The following is a 7,336-nucleotide window of genomic DNA, read 5'->3' as shown; positions in this document are numbered from 1 at the left end:
GTAATGGAGCCAACTGAATCTCAAACCACCTGCTATAAACCACCAAGAAGGACACAGCAACATTTGTTTGGCATTCTTGGTAAAAAGGCATAATCTAATTTCTAATTATGAGTTAACATCAGACAAACCCAAACTGAGGAGCACTCTACCAAATAACTAGCCTGCACTTTTTAAAATGTCAAGATATGACTCACAAAGGAAGACTGAGGAACAGTCCCAGATTTTAAAAATATAACTAAATTCAATACACGATCCTGGAATGGATCCTGGACTGGGAAAAAAATTAGCTATACAGAATATCATTGGGACAATTGATAAAATCTGAATATGGACCATGGATAATAGTAATGTTTCAATGTTAACTTTTCTGATTTTATCATTGCGTCGTGGTTATGCAGGAGAATATCCTTGTTCCTGGAAAAAACACGTTGATGTCTTTAGTACAAATGAGCATGATGTCTAAAATTTACTCTCAAGTGTTTCAGAGAAAAATACAAACATATACTTAGAAAGCATAAGTTAAAATAAGAGAGTAAATGGGGTCAATATTTAAGCAATTTGTGTATCTGAGTAAAAGTACATATAACAGAAATTTTGTGTGCTGTTCTCACTTTTTTGTAAGTTTGAAATAATGCAAAAATAACATGTAAGAAATAAAAGAGAATATAGTCATTAAACTTTCTTAGGACACCATAGGAAGTATATAAAAATATTTTTTAAACGGTTTGGAATCATGGAAACATAGCAGGAATCATACAACTCTGTGCTAAATAATCCTTAGCAAGAAGAGCTCAAGAGATTGCATGCCTTTAGGCTGTGAACAACCTAGGCACATGCTGGCTCCATCCTCTTGCCAGACAGTGGTCCCATCTCTAGTGGTACCATGTGCCATAGTACTCTCTTTAGTTTGTATCTTAGTCACATGGTTTGGAGCACTCAGTTCCCTATTTGTACAGCTAGTTAAACGTAAGTGTGTTTATTTGGGAAATAATCATTTGTCCTCTTGATAATATAAAACAATTATTTACCCAGTGTTCACAGCTAGGGCCCTTTTCAAATAGAGCTATAAACAGCTAGCAAAAAATAAATAAATAAATAGCCTGCAACTCTTGAGGAATACATCAATTTCATAAAATGAGAGACATTGCAAAAAATACTAATAGAGTTAGTCAAACAGTGTATATAGATATATATATGCAGTATATATATGCAGTATATATATGTATATATGCAGTATAGATATGCAGTATATGTATATATGCAGTATATATATATGCATGTATGTGGCTGCAAATACAGTCAGAATAGCAGTACTTTGCTGAGTATTTTAGTCAAGATGAAAATTTCTTAGACATAAGAATTCCCTTTTAATAAGTGGTTATTGCCTCTAAGTATTTTCTTCATATCTTACTTGTTTTGCCCCCAAAATATCATTCAATTCTCAAACTAGAGGAAGACTGCTCTCTCCAGTAGTAGCTTTAAATCTCACATACCAAATCTCAAAACATAAGAAGTAATTTAACTGAGTCTAAAATTATTCCCCTGCTAAATGGGGTAATACTAGTATTTATGGCATAGGATCATAAATATTTAAAATGTTAAATGCTTTTTAAAGGGCATAGCATAGTATTTGGAGCATAATCAGAACTCATACAAGAAACACAGATCACAAATGATGATCATTTTTTAATTGATACATAATAGTTGTATCTATGAGGTACATGAGGGTTTTCTTTAGATATGTGCACACAATACATAAAGATCAAATTAGGGTAACTGGGATATCCACCACCTCAACCAATTATTTTGTGTGTGTATTGGGAACATTCCAGATTGTCTCTTCTATCTATTTTCAAATATACAAAAAATTATTGTTAACTATAGTTTCTCTACAGTGCTATTGAACACTAGAATTTATTCCTTGTAGCTTACTGTATTTTTGTACCTCTTAACCGAGTGTTCTTCATCCGTGCTACCCTTCCCAGCCTCTGTAACTACCATTCTACTCTCTACCTTTATGTAATTCATTTCTTTTAGTTCCTATATATGAGTGAGAACATGCAAATAAACTGAGCTTGGCTTATTTTACTTAACATAATGACCTCCAGTTCGATCCATGTTGCAGCAAATTTCTTATTGAGCTTTTCTTCAGTTTTCTCAAAGTGATACATGCAAACAACCATTCCCTTACATGTCGAGCAGTTTCTTATTGAGCTTTCCTTCAGTTTTCTCAAAGTGATACATGTAAACAACCATTCCCTTACATGTCGAGCAGTATATGCATTGAAAATAATTTAAGAATAATTATTCAGTTCTTATGCTCAGCTACAATGGCCATTCATTGCCTGGGAGCAGTCTGATGCTGATGTGGAAAAGTGCATCTGTTCTCCTATGCGCACTGTTTCTATTTATAGTGGCTACTAAACAAGGCTGTGGGAACAGAGACCACAGCACAGTAGCCACCTTCCAGTGGCTGTACGCCTTTACTTCTTGCTATAAGAAATGCCTTTGTCACACCTGAGATCAAAAAACATATTTTATTCCATTATTTGTGATTATTTTCTATTGAAAGGTCACAAAATTTCTAATTATATAAAGACTTATTTTGACCTCCGGGACTTTTTAAACACACACATACACACACATGTAGTTTTGTAGACAGATGAAATTACTCATTACCTTTTTGAAGGAGTTAAAATAGAAAGCATTTTCTGACTGTGAAGCTCGGCACTTTCCTATTCTTCCTTAAAGTGGCATGTTAATAGGAAAAGCTATCAAAAAGAGCTATTTCTGTTTGAGCATAGAAAATAATCTCTAGACATGCAATGTCATTTCAGATTGATTTCTCTCTCAGTGTTTCTTTGCATATGTTGTTATCACTTTTTAGGAAAGCATACAGAAAAAGAATATGTAACAGGACAAAACACTCTCCCATGAGGCTTTGAAACAGATCTTACATAATTAAGTACCAAGAATCATAATTCGTCTTTTTGTTGTCACACATTCTACTTATCTGAGAAGGCAAAATGGAAAATCAGAAGAGAACAGATCTCAGGGACCCTGCTTTTTCATGTGTGCTATTTGTTTTATGGTGTGTTTTGTTTTGTTTTGTTTTTTCCGTCCTCTCTGAAGTCTTATTTATTTACATGTGCAAACACTCTCAAATCTCTTCCAGTTTTCTCATTCCCAGACAAGCTTCTAGAAAGAAGACTCTGCCCCCAGTGGCTCAGTTTGCTTTCGTCATGTTTGGCAGCACCTCTGCTTTCTGCCCTCTGACTCCTGAGCTCCTCGGACCACCAACGTGGTGATCACCCACTTAGTTGCTAAAGTCAAAGGACCTGTCTACATCCCGTTCCAGTTTGGGCATGCGAAACACTCCTGGAAATTGTTACTTCCCAATGTTCTCCACTTGCCCTTCTCCCAAATCTCTGATTTGTTATTCTTAATTTCCTTGGAAGCCTCCCTTTTCCTTAAATATTGGTGTTTCTATTTTTTTCTTCTCTCTCCTGACTCTACATACTCCTCTTAGATGTAGAATGAATTCATTCCCATAGCTTCAAATTCCGCCTGGGTCCCAATGAATCCTATTTGTAGCACAACTTCTGTCCTGTCAATCTTCTTTATCAGACAAATCCACTTAGATAGCCAGTACCTCAAATGCCACATTCCAGAATAGAGCTTAGTATCTTACCACCGCCCAGGCTGTGCCTTCTCCTGCGCTTCCTCCAATGGATGAAGCAACCTATAGTAATAATAGTAGCTCACATTTATTCAGTATTTATTCTGCACCAGGTAGTTTGTTACTTTTCCTTTTTTTCCAACTTTTGTTTTAGGTTCAGGGGGTACATGTGCAGGTTTGTTACATGGTAAGTTGTGTGCCACTGGGGTTTGGTGTATGAGTAATCCCGTTACTGAGGTAGTGAATCTAGTACACGGCAGCTAGTCTTTCAACCCTTGCCTCCCCACTGCCCTCCCTCCTTTAGTAGTCCCCGGTGTCTCTTGTTCTCATCTTTATGTCCATGTGTACTCAAGAATCATCTATGACAAGCTCACAGCCAGCATCATACTGAATGGGAAAAGCTGGAAGCATTCCCCTTGAGAAGCGGAAAAAGACAAGAACGTGTACTCTCACCACTTCTGTATGGTTTTCATATGTGCTCTTGCATGTAATGTTCACCACAACTCTAAAAAGGAGGTACAATTGTTATCCCCATTCTGTAAATGAGAACGGGAAGCACAGTGTGATTACAGAACCTTGCCAAAGCCACACATAGGGTAACAGACAGTCCAAGGCACTTCAGATCCAGATTCTTAACCACTTTCCCAGACTGTCTCTCTTCCATCTCCTGCTCTCTTTCTCTGATTGATAACCTGTTTCTTAACCTGATCCTCTCTGCAGCAGCCTTAGTTTAGTTTTCATTATTTGTTGTCTTGATTGATTTATAAAGGCACCTTTTAAAATTATTTATAATAGCTACTAAATAATGGAGCTATACTATAAAGTATATTCTCCATTTTACTGTGGGAATGATCTTCAAAACACCAATCTGATCCCATTAAACCACAGACCCTCACTATGACACAGCAGGTCTTTCAAGATTAGATTCCTGTCTACTTACCCAGTCTCCTCTTTCTTTCTTTTGTATTCAAAGATTTTTTAATCATACCAATACATGCACCTGGTTTAAAATATATATATTAGATTGAAGCATAGTAAATCGCTGATATTCAACCAATTTCAGTCTACTAAACAGCAATTTCATATTCGGCTTATTATTGCTGAAGTTTATAATGGAAAACAGTAGCTCTTTCCTTTGTCCCTCTTTAGCACCAAATATACTCTCCAGAGACAACCATTTTTTATTATTTCAGTTGGTTCTGGATATTTCCTCCATATTTCTCATACTATGCTAAAAGAGTTTAGGTTTGGCTCTGACAAGTTCAATGCCATGCCTCAAATAAGAGAAACAGGGTTTTTTTGTTTGTTTGTTTTTGGGTTTTTTTTGTTTTTTTTTTTGTTTGTTTTTTTGTCTTACATAAAATACTTGCAGTATAAAGAGCCAGACTTCTCCCTGTTCACATTCCACTGCCACTAGAATGTGACCTCTGTCCTCACAGTCTGAGGTAGAATCTATGTTTTAGACATCAAGATGGAGAAAAGGGCAAAGGCACATGGGCATGCTGTTCTTTGAAGGATTCTAGTTGCTGTCATTTGAAACGTGTACATACAACTCATGAGCCAAAACTTCATCCCAGCCGGGAGGGTAGAGAAGTATTGCTTGCACTGGCCAGCCATGTGCCAAAGCCTCCTATTAGACAAGGGGAGACAGCCTCTAGGAGACCTGTAGAAGTCACTGCTACATAGATTTATACTTCTCTATCTAGATTTATCAATCCTTCAGACTTTATCTTTAAATTTACATATATGACACACATGCATTTAACTCCTATACTCCCACCTCCTCTCTCTTATTTCTTAAATATAGTTAAAAGCTACTTTCAGTTGAATCAATATAATCTGATTCAGAAAATATAACTCGCTGCAAAGAAAAAGTTATCAAAGCATTATTATTTTTTTTTAAACTGTGAAAATATTTTATTTAGTCATTTTTGTTTACAATTCAAACTCTGGTAATTCAAAATTAACATCTTTGCCCATGAGTTTCTTATAGACACCAGATTTTTTTTTTCTTTCTTTCTTTTTTTTTTTTTTTTTTTTTTTGAGACAGAGTCTGGCTCTGTAGCCCAGACTGGAGTGCGGTGGTGCAATCTCAGCTCACTGCAAGCTCCGCCTCCCAGGTTCACACCATTCTCCTGCCTCAGCCTCCCCAGTAGCTGGGACTACAGGTGCTCACCACCATGTCCGGCTAATTTTTTGTATTTTTAGTAGAGACGGTTTCACTGTGTTAGCCAGGATGGTCTCCATGTCCTGACCTCATGATCTGCCCACCTCAGCCTCCCAAAGTGCTGGGACTACAGGCGTCCGTACCACTCCTGGCTAATGTTTTGTATTTTTAGTAGAGACAGGGTTTCTCTATGCCAGCCAAGATGCAGAAAAAAATTTAACCTTGTGTTCCACATTGTTCTGCTGTGCTTTGTCCAAATGAACCTTTACGAGCAGGCTACCATCCAGTTTCACGCGGATTCTCTTGCCCACAATTTCCTTGGGAAGACCAAGTCCTCAAGGATTGCGTCGTGCTCAGCTGTCACAGCACGGCTCCTGGGATGCTTTTGCTTATTTTTTGTATGACTTTTTCGAGTTGGCTTAGGCAGAATTCTCCTCTGAGCAATAAAGACAACATGCTTCCCACTGAACTTTTTCTCCAATTTGCTACTAGCTGGACTTGGATTTTCTGGAAAGATTTCAGTTGAGGAGCGGGAACAAAGATTATGATAGCTTTCCAACCATCTCCAACTTCAATTTCCTTGGCTGCCATAATATTAAGCTCCCTGAGCTGAACCTTGAAGTCTGAGTTCATCTCCAGCTCCAGAAGAGCCTGGGAGATGCTGGACTCGAACTAGTCCAGCTTCTCGTCATTGAGCTTCACGATCTTGGCGCCCGAAATGAACATGGCCTTCTCCTTGCTGAGCACCAGTTTAGGAAGAGGATCAAGACATTATTTTCTATAGAGCTTTTTGTTTACTATTGTGTCAATTTTAAAAAAATTCTTTTTTTTTTTTTGCTTGCATAATTTTCATTTAAATATCGTTAATACTTTCCTTCATCTCTAAGTTACCACTGACAATTTCATCCATTCCCTTGAGTCTACTTTTTTTCTGGATGGAGTTCTGCATCGTGGGGACCTTCATTCTCCTGCTCTGAACAAGGATGGTTGCTCTCCAGGCCCTCTGAACGGTTTTCGGCCACGTACTTCTTTCGCTATTCTCCTTTGTTAGAGACATGGTTCCCTGGATACTATGTTTGCCTCCTTTTCTTTTTTTAAATCTTGGTCACTAGAGACTGTCAAAAATTGCCAATACCGACTATGTTTCAAGTTGTCATGGTGGGGTATTGGGAAACATTATCAATTAGCAATAATCGCACCCGGGATAAACCTCACTGGCTACCATACTCCCCCTGTGCAAAGCTTATGTTTTCCTCTTACTTGATTTATTCCTGTATTTTGCTGGAACATATCCTCCATTAATTGCTTAACAAAGGTTCCATGAGGAGGTCTTCATCTGCCCTTTTCACTGTTAAGTATAAAGTTCTCAGTAAGAAACATAAAGATAGATAGATGATAGATGATAGACCAATAGACAGACAGAGGGTGGCTGGTTGGCTGGCTGGCTGGCTGGATAGATAAATAGATAGATAGATAGATAGATAGATAGA

General features: G+C 37.6%; 1 pseudogene; it reads right to left on the bottom strand.

Annotated features, from left to right (window-relative positions):
- Nucleotides 1-5,614: 5,614 nt before the first annotated feature.
- On the bottom strand, nucleotides 5,615-6,572 carry LOC105530727 (annotated as a pseudogene).
- Between the last annotated feature and the right edge of the window lie 764 nt (nucleotides 6,573-7,336).

Source organism: Mandrillus leucophaeus, unplaced genomic scaffold (assembly GCF_000951045.1).
Source record: "Mandrillus leucophaeus isolate KB7577 unplaced genomic scaffold, Mleu.le_1.0 Scaffold841, whole genome shotgun sequence".
Taxonomy (NCBI): Eukaryota; Metazoa; Chordata; class Mammalia; order Primates; family Cercopithecidae; genus Mandrillus; species Mandrillus leucophaeus.
The sequence above is the reverse complement of the archived record's forward strand: the minus strand, read 5'-3'. Positions and strand labels throughout refer to the sequence as shown.